General features: G+C 38.0%; 1 long non-coding RNA gene across 1 annotated transcript in view; it reads right to left on the minus strand.

Annotated features, from left to right (window-relative positions):
- Positions 1-13,470: 13,470 nt before the first annotated feature.
- LOC134860178 (uncharacterized) overlaps positions 13,471-26,003 on the minus strand; it is a 30,518-nt gene continuing 17,985 nt past the window's right edge. Inside the window, exons 2-3 of the long non-coding RNA XR_010165199.1 lie at positions 14,231-14,315; positions 13,471-14,056 (exon numbers count right to left, since the gene is read on the minus strand). This is a non-coding gene — a long non-coding RNA (uncharacterized LOC134860178). The remainder of the gene's footprint in view (positions 14,057-14,230; positions 14,316-26,003) is intronic.

Here is a 26,003-nt window from a genome sequence, read left to right on the forward strand (position 1 = left end):
CCCCTTTTTTTTTTAGCAATTATTGGCCAAGTTATGATGTTTTGAAAAAAGGGGTAAAAAAAAAACTAAAAAAAAATAGGATTTGGTTTTTGTCATTTTTGAAAAAAAATCCCAATTTTGAAAATGTGGATATTATCACCTAATATGACAGAATATTATGTTACCTATCCAATGCAGCAATCCCCAGCTTTTTTGAGCAATTATTGGCCAAGTTGTGATGTTTTGAAAAAATGGGCAAAAAACCCAAAATAAGTAAGCATTTGGTTTTTGCCATTTTTGAAAAAAATGCTATTTTTTGAGAATCTGGATATTATCACTTAATAGGACAGCATACGATGTTACCTACCCAATGCAGCAATCCCCAGCTTTTTTGAGCAGTTTTTGGCCAAGTTATGATGTTTTGAAAAAACCCAAAATAAATTAGGATTTGGTTTTTGCCATTTTTGAAAAAATAACTATTTTTTGAAAATGTAGATATTATGCCTCAGTTGGAAAGACTACACCGTTCCCTACCCCTACTTAGTTTTCACTGTTGTTTTTGAGCATTTTTTGGACATGATACGCTGTTTCAGAAAAATTAAGAAAAAAGACCTGAAATATGTTAATGTCAGATTTCACCACCATGGCTTCTGGCATCTGAATATCTCTGGAGCTCCTGACAAAAAATGCTGCCCTATCTGATTCTTCCACTTCCTGTAGTACTACATATCTGAAGTGTAACAGTGCTGGATACCCTGCCAGTGAAATGTAGTTATTGATTGTTCGGGGACCGCTGCAGGCATGAAGTGGGTAATTGCATGATGGGCTCCTAAACCTGCAGGGACAGACAGAGGTCTGGAAAGAGATGGTCACATTGTGTCCCTAATGGACACCAGCAGGATGTTTCTCAACTTCAGTAGCACAGAGCAATGCAGCAGTAGACCTGTCCGCTTTGATAAAGGTTTTAGGAGTCTGTCCTGACTGTTTATTGGACCAAATAAAGTAAGATATGGGTTTATCTTTTAGTTTGCCGTCAGGCTTCAACATTGGCTCGTTGCCTTCTGGAAGAGGCATTTCATTTGTAATGAGTTTAGGATTTTAATATTCATTGCTGGCAGTAAACTCCGAACATCACTGAATTTGGCATCTTCTCAAATAAAAAAAGGCACCACAAGCGAATACTCTCACTGTGCTTTTACTTTGGTTTGTTTAGCAATGTCTAAGCCAAAATAGCAATGAGAATAGACCCAGTGGGAAAGGTAAAGCCCAAAAGCAACTATGTACAACACAGTCACACACTTTGATGCCAAAATGCAAGCAATTGTGTGTAAGCGAAGAGTAAAGTTTGATAAATACTCAACATGTTTTTTTCACTTTTCCTCATGTAATTACAGCCACTCATTAAAGTTGCCAGTCCAAACTCTAATGAATCCAGCTGACAATCTGCCAGAGACGAGTGCTTTGAGTTTAGGCTGTTAAATGAGCAAACACTTTAGCACAAATGAATCAATGACCCTTTGTTTGCTTGAGTCTTTTAACTCAGTCTTAATGACATCTAGAAAAAAGGGACACAAAATGGAGGGTCCTTTTTAAAAGCTCCTGAGGAAAGACTTTCTGCACAGTTCAACATTTCAACCTGCAGATTATCTTTGTCCACTGGGCGATTTCTCTTTCAACTAATCTACTTTGAAGGAGAAAAGGGGCCAGGCAAACTGCCACCTCTGCATTGTCTCTGTAGATATGAGGGGTCTTCTGGCCTTTGTCTTGTGGAAATGCTGAGGCGAGCTAATGAGAAGAGCCTTCCCGCAGGCCGAAGGTGGCCGTCCTGTGAGAGCTTGTCATTTATTTTAAACCTCGAATTAGGATTTCAGTTTGGCAAAGGCCATCATTAAGCAAATCCAGGTGAAACACGATCAGATGCATCTCCTTTGAGCTACTAACACTGTAACAGGGTTTATAGTTACTAGACTTTAATTGAATCTTCACAGATGTTGCCCTTCCTAAAGAAACAGACAAAAAAAACACCACGATATCGAATAGTTATATACATCCCACACTTAAAATGTATGTTCATGTTAAACTTATCAGTTAAACTCAATACATTTTGTATGAAAATGTAATTATCCAAATAAAATGTAATACATGTCAAGAAAAATATGTATTTGAAAGGATCTGCGTTCAAATAGAACAATCAGCGATCTAAATCATAATTAGCTTTTGTAGTACATATCCAAGATATTTTACTGACTGTACTTGCACATAAATAACCTCTAAGAACAAGGACCACTAAGCTGATCACGTAATTAATATAAAGAATAGATAAGACTATTATGAACACAAGTACTGAATGTTGGGAGAAAAATGTATGCATAAAGGTGTATGTAATGCATATAAATATAAAGCTACAAAGACCAACAGCTAACATAAAATAACAAATATAACAAGTCAAATGTTTCTGTGAGTTTTTAACTATACAATTATTATGAACATGTTTAAACATACTGTATAGAGCTTGCAAATGTATAATGGCAGTGACAGTGCATGATGATTTGTAAAAATATGAATTTTAAAATGTACAAATATAGACAGTAATGGGCAAGAGGATGTTAAAGTCATACAGGGTTATTGATAGCATATAACTATTTTGAGGGTCATTTAAAGGTGCCATAGAATGGAAAGCTCTATTTACCTTGGCATAGTTGAATAAGGAGAGTTCGGTTCATTGAACTGACATACCGTGAACCTCAAACACCATTGTTTCCTCCTTCACGTGCAAATCATGAATATGCATATCACAGCAGTAAAACGGGCGAATTACAACAATCCCTGTGTGTTACGTCACACACGGTAGTCCAGTAGTCCCAACATTTGCATACACCAGCTGCTGGAAACACTAACGCTAACACTTACCTCACTGTAACGCTGCTCTCCAATCTCCGACCAACAGGCTGTTCTTCAAATTCATCGGTTTCCTCTCCGATAAAGGCTCAAACATGTAAGGTTGGATGCCAATAGCCTCCATGGTTCATCTCTCACAGTTTCGCGAACTTCACTTACTTCTGTGGGCTCTGAGGCAGCCATGGATTGCTCCTTGTAAACCAGCCAATCAGAGCAGAGCTCATCATAATTGTTTAAAGTGAGCCCCCAAATAAGGCAATTCAGCTTGCTTCATTCTAGGACCAAATCATAGGGTTGTAAATGGGCCTGTCAAACCGCATCTGGAATTTTTTTTGGATCAACCTGAAGTTACATACCATCTTTGAGGACAACAGAAAACAACTTAAATCAACAGATAGATGTTTTCTATGGCACCTTTAAGGACGCGTATAAACATCATTTCTATGATTTAATAAATTTGAAATAGAGGATTCAAAAACAGTTTCCTAGTAGATTTCAATGTAACAATGTTTGTACAATTGAGTAAAAATAGAGTGCTATGGTACCCAGGTGAAGCAATTGTAGAAAGAGTGACCTCAGAATTGAAAATGTTTCTCAAACATTTGTAGTAATACCTCAAAGGCCGTCCTGAACTCTTGTTTGTACCCGGGAATATCTATTCAGCACTGACCCCAACAACGCACACGCTCTGATGTCAGCGCTGAGATAGATGGACTCTGAGAGTAGGGGTTGTTTGAGTGAAGTAAACTAACCTGTGATTTGGGATTTGATGGTTGAAAGGATCGTTGGTTTGAATCAGTCAGGAGAGAAGTTAACGCAGGAATGAAGTGCACGAGTAGTAGAGTGGAAAAACAGGAACAGTTGAGTAATCCTGCATACAACAGGAAGCTCAAGAATTAAACTCAATCTAATCACTGCTCGGCTTTATTTTCAAACATGTTCTCTTCAGATGTACTTGATGAACGGCTTTTTTTTGTTTTCCTACTAATCCCTGTACAGCTTGTTATGGATTATTTATCCCTGGTTTCAAATCAAATTTAAGATTCTAATCTGATTTATAAGCACAAATCAAACATTTCAGACCACATTTGACCGGATCTTTGTTATCCAGACTTGTATTTGTTTGTATTTATCTGTGTATTTATGCAGAGACCCTCCATGAAGTCATCCTATTTGTTTTTAGTGTACAGATGGTGTTCCGAGACTGGCAGTGTGGTCATTCTGTTGCTATGGCATTTCCTACTGGTAAAGTTCCATAGCAACTACAGTATAACTGAAGTTGTGGCGTCCATCATACTATCAGATCTGTGTCCAAACCAATATTGAGACAACTCTTTTATCCACCACTTGATTGTGATTTAAAATATTAGATTTAGGATCTACAATCAGTTGAGTGCTAAGCAAGTTAGCCATTAAGCGAGCTAGCTGCCTGAGGCTAATGTGTTGCCTTCTCAGATGTTAACCTAATGTTTGGCTTTTTCCTAGACTGTACTTGCAGTGTTGTTTAGCCATTAGCAGTACATTGAGTAGACGGACATGCACACTAATATTCAACCATTAAAAATGGGATAACAGCCATGTAAACAGCATTTTCCATTTAGATTTTCTAAATTAGGCCTTATAAGAATAGTTAACCGGCAACCATTTTTCTATTCATTTTTTAAAATCATTTCCCAGATCCTGATCAATAAAATGTCTGTCTGTCTGTCTGTCTTTTAAAAGGCCTTATCGGAAAACAATTTGAGCAAACGTTTTGATAATCACTAAATCCATCATTCAAAGGATTTGCTTCTCATAGTTACACATGAACAACTCATTGTTAAATTGTTGTCAGGTTTGGTTATGTGAAGTTTAGATGGCCTTTTGTTTTTACATTTTATATGTCATTCCTGAAATCATAGAGAAAACATTAAATCAGTACTTACAGTAATAACTCTTCTATGTTACTTATTGGTTTTGATGCAGCTATAAATAATAACGTTCAAGGGGGTGACCCTTAGCCCCGGGAGTTTAGAGAGGTTAAAGACATGACTATATTAAAAGTGGATGGTTACTTAAGATTTACTTTATGGAAGTAGAACAGGATAGCATTTTCTGCCCAAGGATGAAAAAAAGTGTTGTGGCAAGGGACATCTTTTGAGACATCTTTTAAAGGCCAGAATGGTTATGATAAATTGCTACTTAATCAATTAAATCATGAAGGAGGAGAAACAAAAATGTATGCTGGGAAATGTGGGCGATAATTCAAGAGCCTAGTACCATAATTACATTTCACAGTAAAATGCATTAATGAAAAATTCCCTGGAGCTCACACTTGACCTTTAAAATATGTTAGGTCCAGACAGAAGCAAATGTTCTGTACAATATGTATGAAAATGTTTCTAGGCAATGTGATAATATCATCTGAACGAGCCAATGAGGCAGAGTAAAAACCGTGTGAAGATGATCTCAACGGGAGATCGAGCCCCGCAGTCAGGAGAGGACGTTATGTGCAGTTAAATGGTTTTGAAACTAGTTCGCTCACGTTTTACAGATTTAATTAGGTGCACATGAACACATGCATGAACATAAGCACACTCAGCCATAAATAAACTCACACCTGGGAGTTTCAGTTTTGTGCAAGGAAAGTACATCATGTTATTTTTCCAAATGCGGCTTAAGTGAAACTAAACCACATGATGACAAAAAGGATGAACACGGACCATTTAGGCTCCAGCATAAAACCGGAAGTGCGTTGGCAGTACATGGGGAGACAAAGTGACACTAATAGATGTTTTCTTCGGCTCTATTTTAATTTCAAGGGACATGTTTCACATGGTCTAAAGTGAATACCAATTTTAATGTTCATAATCTAGCTGTCCTGGCAATTCATTCTGCTTGAGTTTTTTTTTTATCGTACAAACACAGATCCAAGGCCGCCACAATGACATATTGAATATAAGTGTCTCACTGGTGATGTATCTGTTCCCATAATGTGCTCTACCCCTGACACCTGATCTATGGATACATTCTACATGTTGTGAAGGACCTCATAAATCACACTCAACATTTCCCAACGACACAAAGTTTGAGGCCTCTGAGGTGGACACCATAGTCCCTCCGGTCCATGTTACAGTGCAAGCCTTTGTTACGAACTTGGCAGTATCCTTATTTAGAAAAACTCTTTCTTTTAAGATGATGAATGCTTTATAAATAAATAATTATGTTTGTCATGATTTCAAGCTTTTGTACACAACACATTTTCAAAAGGTTATACACATTCAGTTTTTTTCTACAGGGGATTCATATTCTTTCTACAAAATTGTGAATACAGCATACCAGTATAAACTTTTTCACTTGCATACATTTTGCCATTTCAGAGAGCCAGAGGTTTCTGTGTCACACAGTTAAATTCCTGCAGAGAAAGTTAATTATCGCCAGAAGGACAGAACATCTGAGCTCCTTGCACAGCCAGCGTTTGCTCTGCCTCTTCATCTCCATCCAGAGAGGGCTCTGTGGCTCTTCACAGCACAGCTCGATGTGCCCAACATACAGGAAGCATCACTTTACCTAAAATAGTGTCATGTTGCTGTCTTAAAGCAGTCATTTGCATCTACCCTCTGAAAAAAACTATAAATGTTAGTTGGTTCAATAAGGAACTACAGGATGAAGGCTGTGGCAATAATACATTAAAATCTGTGTTATCGTGTTTAATGTTCCTTGTCACCCACAAAAGGAAATCCTGATAAATTCAATTTGAGATTGAGCTTCACTTCATGCCCTTAGACACTACACTGAATATTGTTCTGCTGTCAAATCTGCTGATCACTGTAGTTTTAAGTAACTTATATGAAGTTCGGGTAGCTTTGCACCAGAATGATTGTATATAGAACACTGTTAACTCATAGTGATAGCTTTAAACCATACATTTATGTGATATACTTCACCCTATGTATATTTAACAAACTGCAACAACAAACTGCAAGTTACCTCTAAGAAGACAATGAAAAATGTCCTTTTTGTGAGATTTTTGACAGTATATATCAATCTACCATCTTCTGCAGACTGCTGTCTGTCATAACAGCTGTGAGAAACCCTGGAGGCAAAGCTCCATCATGACTAACTTACAGCACCTGTTCTGTTTGAGATAGACACTATTTGTCTGGAGAAAAAGGTTTACATTCTGCCAATAACTCCAATCTTCTACCACTCATTCATGCCATCATGACTCCCCTTACTGACACAAACATTTTGTCAAAGTTACAAGAATAGGAAACACTTCATTCCAGAAGTGAGTCTTTGAATGAGTTCATTCAGTTCCTTATTTATTCAGGCTGCCATCTGGTGAATTTTGAGCAAGCATTGGCTGCCGTAAAATCACAACCTTCATCCCAATTGAACTCCACATGGACCTGTAAATCATACATACAGTGTGGCTTACTTTTGTTTCCTGCTGTGAATGGATGGCACGAAGAAAGCAGCCCTCCTCACCTCTTTATTGATCTATTTAAAAAAACAGAGAGCAGATGCTCCGGCAGTCTGATTAAATGACGGCTGATGTCCTCTGCCAATGTGCTTCTCACACAGGAGAAGCCACCTGTGCCACTCAGTCGCAACAAAGCAATGCTAATCTTCCACAAGATTAGGAAATATTGGTGAAAGGTTGGCCAGTTTGAGGAAATATGCAGGAATATCCGGATCCTTAGATAAGAAGTAAGGGTGCATGTCTATGTTACGTTTAATGTTTTAAATGTTCGTTTTCAGGGACAGTTTGAATTCCATAAGTGAGAATTAGATGATGGATTTTCTTTCTTATAGGTCTTAAGGTCTGTATTTGTAGGCTACAACCAGCCACTTTAATCCACACTGATTTATCTTAACAACTATTCAATGGCCTTCCAGTACGATAATAATATATTTTTTTAAAAGTGTAGTTCATGACAAAATACCTTCAAAAGTAATGGCTTGAAAACGAACTTGCTAAACTAAGTTAGTGAGTGTTTGTGTTCTGTTATCTCTGCTTCGACATGTGTCCTGTCTGACACTTTATCCACAGAATATTTCTCTCCTGTTCGAGCACCTGAGGAAAGCTGGCTGTGAAACTCAACTAAGCATGTGGCATCACATCATTTACCCACAAAGAAGCAGGGAAGCGTCCAGCCAGCAAGCGAATATTACACAAATGTGCCCCTATGCACCGGATGTAACAAACGTCAGTAAAGGGGCTCATATAGAGATATAAACAGTGTTTTCATGCCACAGTTAAACATTGCGTCTGTGGAGGAATGTGTTCTGATAAGCACAGAAAGAGGAAAGAAAGACAACCCTAATGATGGGATGATGGTCTAATAGCTTTAAGTAACTCTTCCATTCTCTTCAACTCTGGTGCATCATTTCATACAACTTTCTCCATAGATAGAAACATATTCAGTCTCTTTGGTAACTTAAAAAAAATATACTGCAGGTTTTAACAGCCCAGCATTATCCCATCAGAGATTAAAAGTACTATTTTGAAATAAAAGAAATGCATGTGTAGGTGAATAAACCCTTAAGAGAATCACAGCTCTGTTTGAGGCATCTCTATGTGTGTAGTGTTTGTGAATATCTGAGTAAAAACAATAACTATATTCAATTAGTGTTACATATCTGTTAAACATTTATATTTTTCCTATTTGGTGAAAGTGTATCAAACCGCTCGAGAAAAAAAGTGTAATTGCAAAGGTTTAACACGAATATGCAGGATGAGCTTTACTCCAAAGAGACACATTAATAATAAAACTACACATCAGGCATGTAAGATCTTAAAAGCTCTGGGACAGAGAGTGTTGTAGGAGTCACATCACCGGCGTGAACACTCATCTTAAGCATTAAAGAGCCGTTCTGTCTCCACAGCAACAGAACTTTCTCATGAAGTAGAATCTCATTATTGCTGCCATTATGTGACACCAAAGCAGATGCTTCTTTGAGGAAATTATTGCCATTTAGAAAAATGGTTTTAATGGATAGACTGTCATCACTTCAGAGCAACTCTTCAGAGCACGGGGGGAACAAGGCAGAGTGACAAACTCAATTAATCACACTCCGGCTTGTTCACCGCAGGCTCAAGATGGTGGCTTTGTACCTGGATACTCATTATAGCTCGCCTTATGATGTATGAAACAGGAATGGCACACTAAATGTTCTAGTTTTTGTTTAAGGCTCATCTATTAGCCATTCATCATCTTAATTGACTCTCTCCTCTTTGTTGTGCTGATTTGGTCTTTTAAAAAACTACTAGCTTTAATAGTACTCTGACTTAGAGGGAACATTTTAAGAAGCAAAATCATTGGAAAGAAAATAATGAATACAAGAGTGTTGGAAGCTGATGTTAATGCTGTTAAGGATGCTTAAAGAAAGACTTACACCAGCAGTTCCCAAACCTTTTTTTGCAGCGCACCCCCTTCTACGTCCCAACCGGGTTGACGCACCCCCAAAAAAAACGCAACAAAGCTTTGTTTTATCGTCATGAGATGTTCCACTTGACAGTTTCCCTGATTTCAGCCAGTTAATCATATTTGAAAGAATGAATGAAACGAGTTGGCGTACATATATCCTAGGCTACAGTGAAACTGTTCTATCAAAAACTAATAAATTATAGTTTTTTTATTTAAAATAAAGGGATTACAAAGGAAATGTTTATTGTTCCTGTTTTTTATTGTAGCCTGTGGAAAAATCCCACTCAAAAAAAAACTAATATTTTTTACACCAGACCACCATTACATGTTTCATCTCGCGCACCCCCTGGTGGCAGCTCGGGCAACCCAGGGGGTGCGCGCACCACACTTTGGGAATCTCTGACTTACACAATAAACTACCTTTATTAAAGCACAAACATTCCTCAATGGCTGTCTGTGTATCACTATCTCTATCTGTCTTTTTTCTTTAGACTGCTCCACTGCATTTTGCTAAAGACGGAAAGCAACGCAGAAGTTGACGGATACAGTTCAATCATTTAAAGCCAAAATGGATAAAAGAAAATAAAGCAACCCTAACCTGGTGTACAAAACCCTTTTAGTGAAACAGCTACAGATGGAAGGACCTCTACTATTGAAATGTTCAAAACGTATCTTATTAATGAGGCCATACCAGTGACAATAGATCCCTTTTTTTAAAATTCATTTAAAGGTTAAAAAGGTGAAAGTTTAACATGAATCCCTGAAATACAACACTTATTCTAACTGACTATTCTTTTTGCTATGCTGCCGTTTCTTTTTTTCCAGCCCCTCTTGTGATTCCACACCGCTGAGCTGATGTCAGACGCAGGCTGTTTTGCTCTCTTCCATTTGCTCCTGATGCATCAGAGAGTTCCAGCGCGGATGTCAAACTCAGGTGAGACGGGCTCACAGCTGTGCGTCAGCATCTGCTGCTGCTCAACAGACTCGGAGGACGAGAGGCTGCGCTCAACAGACAGAGAAACACGCTGCATTAGTGTCATCTGGCAGAGAAGAGGAAGCATCTCTCACTGTCTCTATTCATAATGCACAGCACTTTATTTAAATTTAACACCTCTAATGCTTCCTCAGCTAAACCTCAAGGTCCCCTATTCCCCCTTAGATATCCCTTTAATCACAGACTTAAATAACTATGTGCAATAATGTGTTTTGCTTATTGTTAATTCATTTGAGCTTCAGCATGCAGAATGATGTATGTGCAGAGTTTGACACGAGTAGGCTGGCTTCAAGTTAATGTGCTGAGGGGGTTTCTCAGTTCTCACTTCAAACTTGGTGGATTGTATTGTGTGACAGAAAGTTCCCTAATCTGCGTAAATACACTAAACTGCAGTTAAGATAAGGATATTTGCTCATGTACAGATTGTGGAGTAGATGAAGATTTGTTTTTGTCTGTCTTTAAGAAACAAAAAAATAGCTTCGAAATATGTTTTGAAACATATCTTGAGGGGATCTTTAAGTGGATCCGTTTTTGGTTCCATCACTTTGTTAAAAGATACAGTATTTTACCCTTATATCAGTGAAACATTGAATATTGAATATATGTATGTAATCTTTGTCAATCGTAAATGGTCAATCCTTAAAGGTGTTTATTTTTGACTGGTTATGAACGTTAATTAAATGGTTGATTTATGGTCTGTACTGTAGGTTAATTAAACCTATTCAACCCCATTTTAACCAATTAGGCTGTTTAGATGTGGCAGCAACTTGAAAGCATGTTGCGTTTTAAACGTTGCCAATTTTCTTGCTAAATTAACCGATCAGTTAATGTGTGTTGGGCTTTTTAAAGCAAAAATAAACATCCCAAATCAAAACATGTAATCCTGAATTTGTTTAAATTGTTCATGGCTGCAGCATTACATCACACGAATGCATGCACAGAGCTTTATCATATGCACATCTTGCAGAAATCTTTCACAATGTATTTTGCTTGAAATCTTCATGGGTGAATTAACATTTCGAAGATAAAGTCACGCTATATGGCCCGAGGATGATCAGTTCTGCATTATCATTTTAAGGCAATTATGTCTTCAACATACTATCTCCACACTAAAATAGGCTTATGTTAAAGAAAAATTGTACTGTTTAGGGGCTGGACAGTGCAAAATATCTCAGACTAAGCAAATACAGCCTGATGTGGAGAGGATCTGGCCTCGGTAAACCAGGGCAATAAACCACAGATACTCCACCATGCAAAACCCTGGAGATCCCTGTCAGATTGGATTTGTGTAAGGCCATCAGGCTGTAACATGAGGAGGAGAGCATCTTTATGTGCATTATGTCCACAATAGGACTGTGATCCACCTTGTTCAAGCTATGGCGTTGGCACGTATCTCTCACTCTGCTCCTAAATAATTAAAAGCACTTAGTGTGTCAGCGTCATCGGGGACTCTGTCCACACGTTTGACCTGCCTGAAGGAGTCAAACGCAGAAATCACAAGACTCCAGGAATGACTGGGAAATCTTTGTAAGACATGTCTCCCAGGGCTTTTTACTATTTGGCAGGAAGCATCTTCTGAGGATTTGTGCCAGAAGCATTGTGCTTGAAACTCATTCAGTTCCCAACGTTCATACCAGTCGTCACAATTCCTGCCAATGATATTCCCCAAAAGACGCACAGTCTTTATTTCAATATATGACAAGTAGGTCTAAAGGTCAGAATAGCACATGTGGATGCATGCATGGAAGTGTTTGCAATTAGGGGGCCAGGAGTACGTTTCCTTTGTTTTACTATAGTACCGATTTTACACTGTGCTATAATTCTCTACGGGATGGACAACATCCAGGCAAAAGTACTACCTGCTGACACTCATTCAACCTTGAATACAATGAAATGAATGAAAAGCAAACTTAGAGAAGGGAAAGAACGTTCTGTTATAATGGTTGACAGTTATGTAACAGTAAAACATTCAATTAAGACATAACAAAGATGTACCTAAGTGAAAGATGAGCAGCATTCACAAAGAACAGATTATTTGGGGCTGCAGTATAACCATCAATTATCGAGCATTTTTTGAGGCATTTCTTTTAAAATGCGTCTCTTCTCCTTTGAGGAATGGAGAACTTTCTTTTTTTACAAATGCACCATTCAACATAGCCACCAAAAGATGTTTTATATTTTCAGCTCTGTGTATAAAACGTAATCTTGATGGTCTTGTATGGTTTTGATATGCTTTTATCAGTAGATAAAATGGAGATGTTACACTCTTCTGTATGTAGAGTGACACACATTGTTAAATATGTATATTTTATTTGAAAACAGTTCCAAGAAAGGGTTTTGGGGATTCCAATTAATAAGCAACAAACAGGCAGCTGTTCAAACCACCCCCGGTGTCAGTATGAACTGAACACTGTCTCTATGGGCTTATAGAGCTGGCTGGGCTCCATCATATCAAAACTCTGCCTGTTGTCTTTCTGTATTCTTCAACAAAGTCCCTCTTAAAATCCGTCCAAAACAGATCAAAAGCTTTGATGGATTTTCGGACATTAGAAAGCATTTCAGTAAAGCTGTGGTGTTGAACAGAGGTCATTGTCAGCGGGCCAAATAGATTTATCAGGAGCACTTACACACTTTTGAGATCTCACATTCAGTGTGAATGTTGAAATGAAAATGGTGGGATTGGGTGGAATAACCTCATAGGTAAGGATTGTGTGTATTTGACTAATGAAGCTTATGGAAGGAGCCCCATTATGCCTCTATTTCAGGTTTATATTGGCATTTTGTGCTTCTACTGTGACATGTTTACAATGTTTCAAAAATGCCTTTACTGCAGCACGTCTTTTTACCCTCTGTCTGAAACCAGAGCCCGTTATGCTCTGATTCGTTGGCTGGTTGTCCCGGTTGGATAGGTTGGCCGCTTAGTGATGTCCCGCCAATTAGCCCAGCACATACAATGTGTTTGAGCGCTAGCAAATAGAAGCGCAAGTGTTAGATGGAGATGTCACCTTAACGGAAGTGAACAAACAAGTCGAATCGAGGCAATCCAGGCATGGGATTTTAGCCTTTGCAGACCATTTACATACACAAAGACCTCTAGATTACCCTTTTAAAAAATGTCATCATATTGATTTAAAACTCCTATAAAAATTAAAGAAACATTACATTTAATTTTTTATTTGGCTTTTATCCAAAGCGACTTACAGTAAGTGCAAACATACATAGAGAATCAAACTCCAAACAACAAAGAAAGTGCAGATCTATTCACTTCAAGCAAGTCCTACCATCGTAAGTGCTGGTGGAAGAAAGGTTGCTTTGTTTGCTCATTGACTACATCGCCTTTATTAAGGAATCATTACAACACTGTTTAATTAACAAGTCTTTACTGTCTCTCATACCACCCAGCCCTACTTGTAATGATAAGAGAGTATTTCTGTTGCCCCATCATACGGAGTGAAGTGGCATGCTGGTTCAGCACTACAGTGTAGATATGCAGACAGCAATCTGACCCACTCCACCTTCTCTAATGCTGCTGCCATATCGATTCACTATGCCGTTTTGCGGACAGATTCTCTGCAATTGGCGCTTCAAACCAATTTATGAATCCCACCCCCCCAGCACTGCTGGAGATAAGAGGAGGTTACTCTGTTTTGCTGATTGGTTGATGGAGTTGAAGATTACCTTTCACCTCGGAGTGCACATCAGAATTTAAGTGGCTTTTGACAGTTTATTTTGAGGTGCAGACATGGGCTCCAACTTGTTTTGTTTCTTCGGGCTGAGGAGGAAGAAGAAAACTGTTGTTATCCAGCACAGTTGTTTTCGGCAAAGTGATCTCAGCTTGACCTTCACTCTAGTCACCCCTCAGAAAAGAAGTCTGAGACGATGACGAGAGAAAAGCTAACTTAAATTGAAGTGTTCACTCTCTGCAGTGATACGTAACATAACCTACGTCTGTTTCATGCAGGCAATCTTCCTTGACGCCTCGTGGAAAAAGTGGGGGCTGTTAATGTGTTGTGGCAAATGACAGACAGCAGCTGTGAGAGGAATTGGCAACAGAGAATTAGTGACATGTTCTACAGGCAAAACTTCAAACATAGTTTATCAAACAGGCTTTTAATCTGCAGTTGTTTTGTCAGTAAACATGTTGTGCATATTATTTGATATCTCCCTAGGGTATAATGTAATACCAATAATTAACTGTTTAACATGGACGTAAATAACTTTTCAATTTCCACAGAAGCACGTTTTCATAAATCATTTGAAACCGCTTTTACTCATTGCTGTTGCAAAATCCTTTTTTGACATTGAATACGCCCCTAAATCTCCTCCCAGAGTTAAAACCAATTTCACCATGCTTGTAATCCCTCCAAATCGTCACACTACATATACAATAATCCCAGGATACAAGATGAAAAATATCTGTCCTCTGGTCTTTTCATTCACTGGAGAAGCTCTGGAGAAGATACGTTGAAGCAACTATGAATTATTTTTGAGTCCTGAAACATTCAGGGTGAATTGTTCAGATCAGGCAGGAGTTATGTTCATAGAAAGGTCATTTGAGCATTTGATGGAGTTATTGGAAATGTACCACGGGCTTTGAGCTTTTTGTACTTCAGGTGAAATAAGACTGCTTTTGTTCTTTTTTTTAATTTTCATTTATATCTTTGTTTTTGTCAGGTAAAAAGGGTAACCAACTGGGGGACTTTTTCTTTCAGGGGTTTGTTTTGTTCAGTTTTTCGCCTGAGGTCATGCAGTGTAAACACAGCTCTAAACCCAGAAGCCAAACTGCCTTTTAACCAAGAATTGACACAGCCTGTGTGAAAAGAGTGCATGCCACTTAAGCCCAAGGTCCCAGCATCCCACATGTACATCTGTTCACGTCCAGCTGGGTCCACAGATTCACTCAGGCCAGACAGCAACTATGTTAGCAACACAATATCCTCTGAATGTTAATGCGTTATGTTTTATATAAAAGTTCATGTGTCTGTGCCCTAAATTATAGACAAGTATATGTATTTAATCACGTTTTATAGTTCAGAGAGTTCAGCAAAATGTCAATGTAGCACATTAAGCTAGCACTTTTTTTAGTAGTAGAGTAGAGCTGAGCATTATAGCTCAAAAACACTCACAATCAGAAGCTATTGTAAAACTGAGATGATGCTTATATGCTCATGTCAATTTACAGCTAATTTCTTTGTCATGTCTCCTTCATGTTATATTTTAAGGCTAATAGATTTATTGAATTTTAAAAGAGCCATGTTCATTTCATTTAATAATACGAATCAAATAAGGGAATAAATGATCAATTTCAGGGCACGATACGAAGTCAATAAATAATGCAAGTAATGTTGTGACAAGATAACGCTTGCCATAAATAAACTAGTTTACTTGGCCATTCTGCAGCTATCAGTATATTGTTGAAATACAACAAACATCTTGTTGAATTAATAAATATAGGTTTCTAACATCAAAGTGATAGATAAAATATTCTTAGAGTTAGTAGCGAGAGAATCAGTCGAAAAAGTAATGTTAAATTATAACTGCGTGGATTATCCAGAATTTTAAAATGTGTTTCTAATGCAAGTTGACATCACAATGACAATACAAAAATGATATATCGTGCAGCTCTAATTGATTTACTTCATGAGCTTGCACAGAATATTTATCTTAAAGCATTGAAAAACTGAATTGAAAAACCCAATGTATGTATACATACTTTATTTCTATATAGTATAGAAATAAAGCATTGGAGGAAAATCATTTCACTGAAAGAAAGTCTGCCGCTACAACTAAATAAGGTGTCAAAATATCTTTCAAAATTTCATGGATGTAATGTGGTGACGATTGGACGCCTGAAGCTTAATCATTTCTGCTCAGGCCAAGTCAAATAATGTACGTTGGCTGGAATGCAGCATTATTGATAAGCCATTAAAAGGTTCCAAATTACAGAAACACAGTATATTATTTATCAATGATGTGATGTTAACATTTCCACAGAATGCTTCTCTGAATGGTTTTCCAAATTACAGAAGTAAATCAATAATAGAAAAATGTGAATTCCTGAAATCACGAAGGTTTGACAGTTTAGTTTAAATTGAACAACAAAGAATTGGTTACCTGAACGAGCACCGGTAACCTTCGTCACTGACAGAACAAAACCTTTATTAATCCGAACATGACGTTCTCACAAATCCAGTTATTTCTGCTTTTCATCAAAGCATCCCATCACTTGTCAATTACAGCTGGTTTCCCTTCCCTGTTCTCATCCAAACAGATGTGATCATGACAGACTGTCAATCTGTTCAATTTAACTCTTATATCGTAAACTCAATACTCAAAGAATAGACACACTCTACTTGTGGTGAAAACCTTCCTCGCAATTTGAACAAGACAACCAGTTTACTGCCACACCACTGGTTTGAGCTGAATAGTATTTTAACATGTTAACACATACCTCACAACGACAAGGCTCACCATTAGCGAATGAGCAGTAAATAAATCATAACAACTGAAGATGATGGGAAAGACTTTAGTTTTGCAGGTTTTTGGGCCTAAACACAGTGATTTAAACGATCACCAAAAGTTATACAATTTAGGCAGAGGGGTTATATACACTGCCTGGCCAAAACAAAGGTCACACTAATATTCGTTGGACCGCCTTTAGCTTTGATTACGGCACAAATTCGCTGTGGCATCGTTTCCACAAGCTTCTGCAATGTCACAACATTTATTTCTGTCTTGCATTCATTTTTCGCCGACATCTTGTATTGATGACGGGAGATTCGGACCACTGCGCAAAGTCTTCTCCAGCACACCCCATCAGGGAAGAAAAAATCCATTGATGGAATAACCTGGTCATTCAGTATATTCAGGTAGTCAGCTGACCTCATTCTTTGGGCACATAACGTTGCTGGACCTAGACCAGACCAACTGCAGCAACCCCAGATCATAGCACTGCCCTTTCTTTTGAGCGGGCAGTGTGTATTGGAATAGTTAACTTTAAATGTTTCTTTAAAAAAAAGCTGAGGGTTACTAAAAGTGCTGCGTATGGTCCAAAAACATACACGGAAAGAGTTCCGTTTTTTTATTTAGTAAAGGCTAGAGAAACAAACATGGACATATCAATAACATATGGGAGAGGACATTCCCTTCTCAATACAATAAGTGTGATCAGACAAAAAAACAGAAGAAATAAAAACACTTCAACATTTCATAAAATGCAAAACAGGTCGACAACCCAATACCAACAAAAACACACAGATAGCAGAACAAGAGCTCTGTTTACTATAACCGCGCAACTTCTTGCATATGGTCTGGGGCACGTGGTCATACATTTTGGCTACAATGCCGATAGTCGTCCGGACTGTCATATGAACAGCATGGCGAGCGTAAAAATGACTAAAAAAAGATTCATTCACCTGTGTGATGTTTGTACATGTGCTGGCATTAAAAAAGCAGTTGTAATATTTCAGTAGAAAACAAAATGGGAAAATGGACTGCCAGAAATTGCCACCCCTACAACATTGCTCAAAAGCAGCATTGCTCAAAATGGAATTGATGGAAAATCATAAATCAGATAGTTTTCATTGAAAATCTCAATCGAAGTCATGAGGTGTTTCTTAAAGCTTTTGCTGGACCATCAAAACCCCGATTTAGAACTATCTGGTCCAAAATGTGTCAGACTGCATTAGGTTGTGCAGGAAAGCATAACTATCAGAACAAATTTAGGTGTAACTTTTCAGCTGACAGTATGTCAGATAACATTTTACTCACTGTTACAACACTGCCAGAGAAATGGGGAGGTGAATAGGTTTCCCACAGAGATTCATTTATTCTCACTGACAAATCACTTGTATCAGATTAGTTATTCTACTGTAAACAAATGTAAGGCGTTTTTCAGTAAGTGTTTTCTATAAAAGGTATAATCAAGCCCTAAAACAGGAGCTAAGTGGGATTGTTTTCCAATTTTCAGACTCTAGCACATCTCATGAGAACGTTCATATAAAGTTCCTCCAAGGCAAACATTTTAAATACTCAGCTGAAAGAGACTTAAAAGTTGACAGCAATGGTTATTGCCTGACACAAGCAGATTACACAATCCCAGGATGCTCGGATCAAAGTGCTGGCAGATAGAGATCAAGTGAGAGGCAGTCGGAGGCTTGGATCAGTCTGCAGGCGTGTGTTCAGCCTCCCTATAGCTCATCATTACAGCTAGTATGCAGCAAGCACTGAACAAAGTGGGCTGCGGACAAGATTACCGTCTGAGAAGGGTTTGACTCAAATATGAAACCTATCAACAATCTGTCATTTCCACAAATATATCTACAAAGAAAACACACACACAATATGGCTGATGATGGCTTGATATTGACAACATGATTGTGATGACAGCATCTTCCTTAACCTTCCCTGAAAGGATTTGCATCCATTGGTGGTTGGTTTACATATTGTTATATATTAAAAATAAAGGTAATAGTGGACTTCAACAAGAGCCACTTATGAAGAGAGTGGATAACTGAAAGAAAAACAGGGATGCAGGAGAGAAACCAAACCACATAGATTCAGTTCAAGCTGAACCTAGAGACTCTAAAAAACGTGTTCCTCACAGGTCTGCACAGAGATACGTCAGGTCCTTCAACACAGTTTGAGATGGATATGTGGGGGAGTCCCTATAGGCTGTCCGTGGTAGGCAATCTATTACCACCGCCAACTTTTGACAGTTCTGGAAAACTTTGTTCCAAAATGGCAGAAATTGTCTTGAGACTCCCAAAAATATATGGAGCTTTTCTGTGCTTTATAGAATTGTTCCGTTTTGTATAAACTGACCTGGTGTTGGGTGATATGACGTTTATACCTTTACGACAGTGTGTCCATCTGTAGAGATTATGCAGTATCATTTCCCCCGCAGCAGCTATTCTCCCCTGACATATCAGCTACTTGCAAGCTGGATAAGTGTTTATTTACCCTTTCACTCCAGGGACCATGTCATCTTCAGTGTTAATAGGCAAAACAGAACTCCACTATTAATCAGCCACAGCAGTGCATTAAACACTCGGTGCTCTGGCAACACCTACGATGCCAATAATAGATATTCCCCTGGGGTTACTGTTTGTATGAGCATGTCTCTCGTGAATATATTCCTTTTCAACTCTCTTCACGAGTGCGATATAGGTTAATCCCTTGAATCAGCTCTCTCACACTAAACAAAAGTGACTGTATGAATATAAAATGAGACTGTACATGGAAACTAGAACACAAAAAGGATGGCGAATGAGATGAAGGCGTTTTGGTTTAGTGCTACTTTAAGGTAGTTGCTTGTTTTGTTCTTAAGCAATGAAGAGCAAAAGTTGAAGACTATAGATATTTTAGAGAAAAAAGCGTTTTGTTTATTCTTGTCTGCTGAGGCAGTATGTAATAATAAACCTGCTGATATGAGAATAATTCAATTGAATTCAAGAGTTCAGCGCCTGAAGTTATTTAGATCTCATCAGTCTAGATTATTTGAACGCTTCATTTTGAGACGACTTTGCTAGTGGTTTGTTTATTAATCTGATTTTCTGCTTTAGTATATGGTTCCAGGGTTATAGCAGCCCTAAAGAAACTCTAAAGCAGTGTTAAGAAACAGGCATGTGACGAGAGCAGAGGGTGGTAATCTGAGGATCTGGAGCTTTCAGAGCCTCATTGGACCTGTTATGTGCGGGTGTTTGTCTCTGATAAGGGCCGTGTTGAAAGGTCCCAGCTGATCACTCCCAGTAGCCACCACAGCATTTCAGGGAAAAAAACACGAGCGCAGAAACACAGACATGCCAGCATTCTAAACAAACACACCCACATATTCCACCGCTGTTTCACATGACTCTGAACATGTTTATATGAAATGAATAAGCCATAAAGTGAGAATACACAGTCTATTTCAATCAATATAATACCAAGTAAAGGCAATATTCTGCAGTGATGTTTTACTGGCAGGCAAAAAGATCAGAGCATTTACTGACATTACTAGTTCTGAGAATATGTGACATGCCACACAACATAAATAAATAAATCCAAGGTCAATTCATGTTTGACAACATCTTCAAAGGCTTTAATGCTGGAATATGAAAATGTGTTACATCCCTCCTCCGGGACAGGAGTAGAGGTGTGATATGGATTTCCTTTGCGAGTTTTTGGCAAAGGTGCGTCAATTCCTTCCTTTGCCCTCGGGGGAGGATTAGTGCATAACAGGATCTCACTTCTCAAAGATTTCCGTCCTCCTTACAGACAAGTTAAATCATCATCATTTACAGGAAACATTTCCGAAAAGCATCGCTCTGCCTCTACCAAGTTGATAATGTGAAAAACCGTTATTAAATAGATTTACGTGCCAACATATCCGTAATCAGCTTGGTGCAAGTTTAGATTTATTTTCGTCTGATCAGACCATTAGGCGACCAGCTCGAGCATTATTCGGCAGTTCTGAATATCGGGCAACATCGACTCATCCCTTCACGCTGAAAGCTCTTTAAAGTCCACAGAGAGGATAATACAATTACCAAGTGACAGTCAGACAGTCTGCCTTGTAAATTACGGCCATGGAGCAAAAGGGGTTAACTGTTTTCATAGATAAATAAAAAAGAAATCCCTTTAATAATTTCATTAGTTGAAGTAAAATGTTAATTTTCCAGCAATTCTTTAAACAAGTTTAACATCAGCAGGAGTCTAACCAGCAACTAAACAGAGTAAAGAAGAAAGACGTTTAATAAACTCTTCAAAATGTGTCAACAATTAACAATAATTATGGATAATAGAATTGGAAAAATGAGCTCTGAATGAACTTGTATATTTTCTTTGAACGTGCACACCTCTCCCCACTGTTTCTTCCAAGAAGATGAAAACAAACACAGACAATTATTGAAGAATACAGCTTGACCTCGAGTCTGGTCGATATAGCTGAGGAGGTAGATAAGACGAGAAAGGGGCTGCTGAATCAACAATATGGGAAAAACATCGACACTCAACCACCGTGGATCGAAGGCTCAGCCATTACAGCCGTCTCTCTGTGGGGAATGACTTCCCATTGTGCGTCGGAGCAGTCTTACTTCTGATGGAAAACAAATTAGGATTCAAGTGTGTAGAAAGCAAACATGTTCACGTCTCATTCTCTGGTTTTCAAAAGGAAATGTGTTGAGGGACCTCTGGCATGGCCTCAGTGGGATTCCAGATATTGGCTTTTAAAAGGGTGCACTGAAATATTTGTTTTTCCATCACCTTTTTCTCCCCCAAAGCACTAACTGTATACAGATTGACTTGGTTTTTTTTTAGCCGTAGGTGTAAGCAAACATATTCAATCAGCAGCAAAACTTACTTTTCATACTTTAAAGTTACTGCGGAGTGCAGGCCATTAGGGACACCTTGAAAATATTTTCACCCGCCCCTGCGCTTGCTCTTAGTGCTCAGACTATAAATAACACTGCAACTGTTCTTTAATGGTTTACAGTCTGCCACCATGGTGATATGAGATACAATAATGTGCCAAAGGTGTTTCCATTAGTCAAGATGCATCTGTGGTGAAAGGCTTGATACACTGAGCCCACTTTACTTCGACTCTGAAGTACCTTGACCCTGCATCAAAGGACACTGTGAGAGATATAATGTAATCACTCAAATAGATCTGAAACAAAAGAGGAAGCCATCATTCGTGCAGAGCAAAAACATTTTTTAACACTCAGTCCGAGTGCAATAACTCACCTTCTCTTTTATTTGTTGTTGTTGAACATTTTTGAGAAGAATGTCATCAACAACTTGAAGATTTCTAAAATAAACTTTTGCAAGGTTGCAGCGGTAAAGAAAGAAAGGTAATTACGAAGCAGCAGAACAAACCCTTCAGCCTAATTTTACCCTTCGAGAGGTTGTGTTGCGGGAAAAAGTGTTTCTTTTACACTAAATGAGAGGAAGCCAAGCAACGCACAGGATAGGTGTTTACTGCTATAACATCCTCCGATGGATAAGAGCCAACCTGGGAAAATAACCCTTTCAAGGAACAATCAGAGAAGTTCTGCCAACTACAAATGGTACAAATACCAAGAGGCTGAGTGAGAGTTCACAGTAGAGGGATGTTATCCGCCTGATCTGATGACAGGAAATAGGAGAACAGTTGATAAAAATGATTTGTTACTGGTTTAGAAAAATAAAAACTACCTAACAAGTTGTATGAAGTTTGGATATGGGTTAATACTTTGACATTTAATAAATAAAACATAACAAGCCGTAAATGTTCTTTCAAATCTATCTCTGGAGGCCTTTATTTATTGGCTTGTCTTAATTACCTATATTTGTTGGTTTTTTTGTTGACTTTATCCTTCATCAATTTCCTCCAGTATGCTTTTTTATGTTGCTCTACATGTTTGAAAAGTTATATTAAAAAGTATAATTAAAAAAAAGCCAAAAAAAGCATGAGTTACATAATCTAACAGATTGAAAAGTGAGATTAAAACAAAGTAAGTCCATCCTTCTTGGAAATAAATATCCCAATTTACAAAATGACTCTAAGTTATTGATAAGATTTCAACATTTAATACATTTAATTAAACAGCTCAGAGTTTATTCAAACAGCTCAAAAACATTCACAAAAACGTTTTTTAAAAAGCCTAGGATGGGTGATTGCAAAATCAGGGAATATATTACTCATAATACTTCATAAAAAGCCCATCCAGCTGCAGAAACATCATCATCCTTCTTCCCAATATCGCTGCACTATACTAACTTTGAAGCAATTCAAAATCCCCAACTTCCCTGATCAAGGAAATAGCTGTAGGGTTGAGGGTAATGTAGTGTTTTGAGGATTTTAGTACAACATTGGTTTTCTTAAAAACTAAATTAATATCCAGCATAAATTAAGGCATGTAAAGTAGTGCTGTAAATACACTCTTTTTGGTACAAGCATTATTAAAGGACATTAATCAAAAAGAAAACTCTCAAATAAAGTTAATATAATGATGAGCACGCACAATGTCACTCCGGTCACCAAAATTGTTGATTAATTGTACGTACATTTGTCAAATTAGTATACAAAAACAATTGATGACCCTGATTTTTAAGCAGCTTAAAGTAATTCAACCATCATTAATTGTATTATTTACAGCAGTGATTTTCCTACTGTGGCATGTCCAATTGCCTTCTGTCCAAATGCAATGAAGCATCAATTCCAACGAACAGTTCATTTTTAAGTTATGAAAGCCTGTACAGAAAGGTGTCAATGATTAAAAATGTATACAAAGGCCTTTTTTCTCTCTTCTCTCCTCTGAAAGATACTAAATGGCATACAGATTTGAAAATGAGGGTGTCATTAAAAAGAAGGATTTGAATCATGGCAGATTTGAGTACATATCTCCCTGAGATGCCTTCTTCAACCACAAGAACTTAGAAATGTCTGATAAGTGCCTTTTCTAGTTTGAGTGATCTTTCATTTAATCATTAGAGGGTGTATAGCAGCACTGATGAGGTGTTTCTGCTGCTTTAAAACCCATCCACTTCATGTCCACCTCTCACTCTGCGGCCTTTCATTAATGAGTTGGGTTCCACACTCTGTAATTACAGCAGGTGTTGTTTGGTCGACCTGTTTACTATAAAAAGATCAGAGGAGGTGGTGATGAATATGTGGTGCTGTAGTTAAAGATGTACATTTCCTGATAATAGCTGATCTGGTCTGGTCTATTTGTGGTCTCGTGTATAGGGGAAGTTCTGTTTGCTTTTCAGCATAATTTCATAGCAACACATTGGACAGTATATTTCTGTTATGCTGCAATATAGCAAATGTATTGCTGCCCAAACATTACTTAATAAAGGTTTGTTTCAATCATTTCTTGTTGGTTCAAACATGAAAATGCACTGCAGGTCCAAGCTTTAAGACTTCACTGAATGTCACTTCAGCACAAAAGAAAAAAAGCACACCTCTATTTTTCTGCCATAAGCATTCATTTCCAAGCAGGAACTGTTAGCTTTTAGTTTTTCACATTTTGAGAACAGCATTGCTTTCCAGGCAACTACAACAATCTGAAGGCTGACATAATAATAAGCAAGACTTTCTTCCTACCTTGACAAATGTGTTTTGTTTAGTTTGGTTTTAATTTGAGTGGAGACTTTCTTTATCCAGCTAAAGTATCTTGTGAAGAAGCCTCAGGTTCACAGTGAAGTTAGTTTTTGGTTTTGCAATTACTTTCAAATATGTTTAGTAATGCGTGAGTCCAAATCAACACAACCCTGTATATTTATCTTGTATTTAGGTAGTGCAAATTACAGTGTAATGCTGACATGGTGTAATTTACATCATGTTATATCAAACAGCTGTGAATAGCTGATATGCTACGAATACTTTTTGGTTCTGCTTTTGTTATGAAGCTTTCATTTAAGCTGTATGCACTGTACTTAGCAACAGAGGCACAACAGCCAATCCATAATCAGTGTTTACTATCAATAGTGCCATGCATGTGATCTATACTAGTTTCTTGATTAAATAGGGTGGGTCAAAGGATTGTAGGAGTTGTCTTTTTGCAGCATTTCATTATCGATATCACACTAACATCACTCAGGACTAGGGGCACATACAAAATACGATTAACACTGGATGTAAAAGATCAGAAATACCAACTCAGAAACAAAAGGCTTGTTTCCTAAAATATTCACAGTAAGAATGTTGAACAGTTCAGGCTGATAAAAAGCTACGAAAAAGCTTCTTGTGTTAAGTAGAGATCAGAAAACAGAGGATCAGTTACAGGATCAAGTCTATGCATCTACAATCAAGCCTTAGAAGAGGGTTTTTAAAAAAAGGTAAATTGTGTCATGAGCACATCCCTGAATGGTTGCGCGTCAGCTTTAAGAACTGCTTGGTCATGCACCTCGAGTATGAGGAGCAATGTTATGATTAGCTCAAACACAATAAAGGCTAAATGGAACTTTGTGTCCCAGGTGCATTTCATGAGGCGACTTGTTCAAAGCATATCAACTCCATTATTTCTGTGCGCCAAAATCACAGCTCGGGCTGCAAAAGCTAATCTTAAAACTGATGAGTCATGTCTGCAGCAGATTAAGTCACTTGAAGAGCAAGTAAAATGAGAAGCTTCCCTGTAATGTTACGTTCTAACTTCATTGTTTAGGTATGTACGGTTAATGATTACAAAATAAAGTGGCTCCAGCAGTTTGTCTTCCAACAAAGAGATACAAGCCTGTGTGCGCAAACAGATGGCAGCGTCCCAGGCGATACACTGCAGAAGTACTGCAGCTTGTCTGCAACCTGTTTACTGGCGTTTCTATAGGGAGACAAATGAGCACGTGTCATGCAACATTTTTTATTGGGAGCTGCGACAATCAATAACACAAGGAGCTCATTTAAAGTTTTAAATACAACACATAGCACAAATGGAACTCGAATGGATCTATTATTGCAGCTAACTTTAAGTAACGGGAATCAAAATGTTGTTTACATGTGCTGTTTTATTTCTGCTGCTGGGTGCTTTCCATAAACTAAAAAAGCTATCTCATAAGAGGCAAAAAAAAGTGTTTGACAAAAAAAAGTTGGACTTGCACATTTGTTCTTGAGCTCTTAGATGTTTTAATCTTCATCATCTTTATGATCTGGAGTGCAAACCTGAGCGTCAGGGGTCTAATACCCCCGCGGAATCAGTCAAAAAACGTTTGCACATTGTTCTTGTATAAACCCAGGCCTTTGTTTCTCCCGCGTCTTTTGT

Source organism: Eleginops maclovinus, chromosome 23 (genome assembly GCF_036324505.1).
Source record: "Eleginops maclovinus isolate JMC-PN-2008 ecotype Puerto Natales chromosome 23, JC_Emac_rtc_rv5, whole genome shotgun sequence".
NCBI classification, from domain to species: Eukaryota; Metazoa; Chordata; class Actinopteri; order Perciformes; family Eleginopidae; genus Eleginops; species Eleginops maclovinus.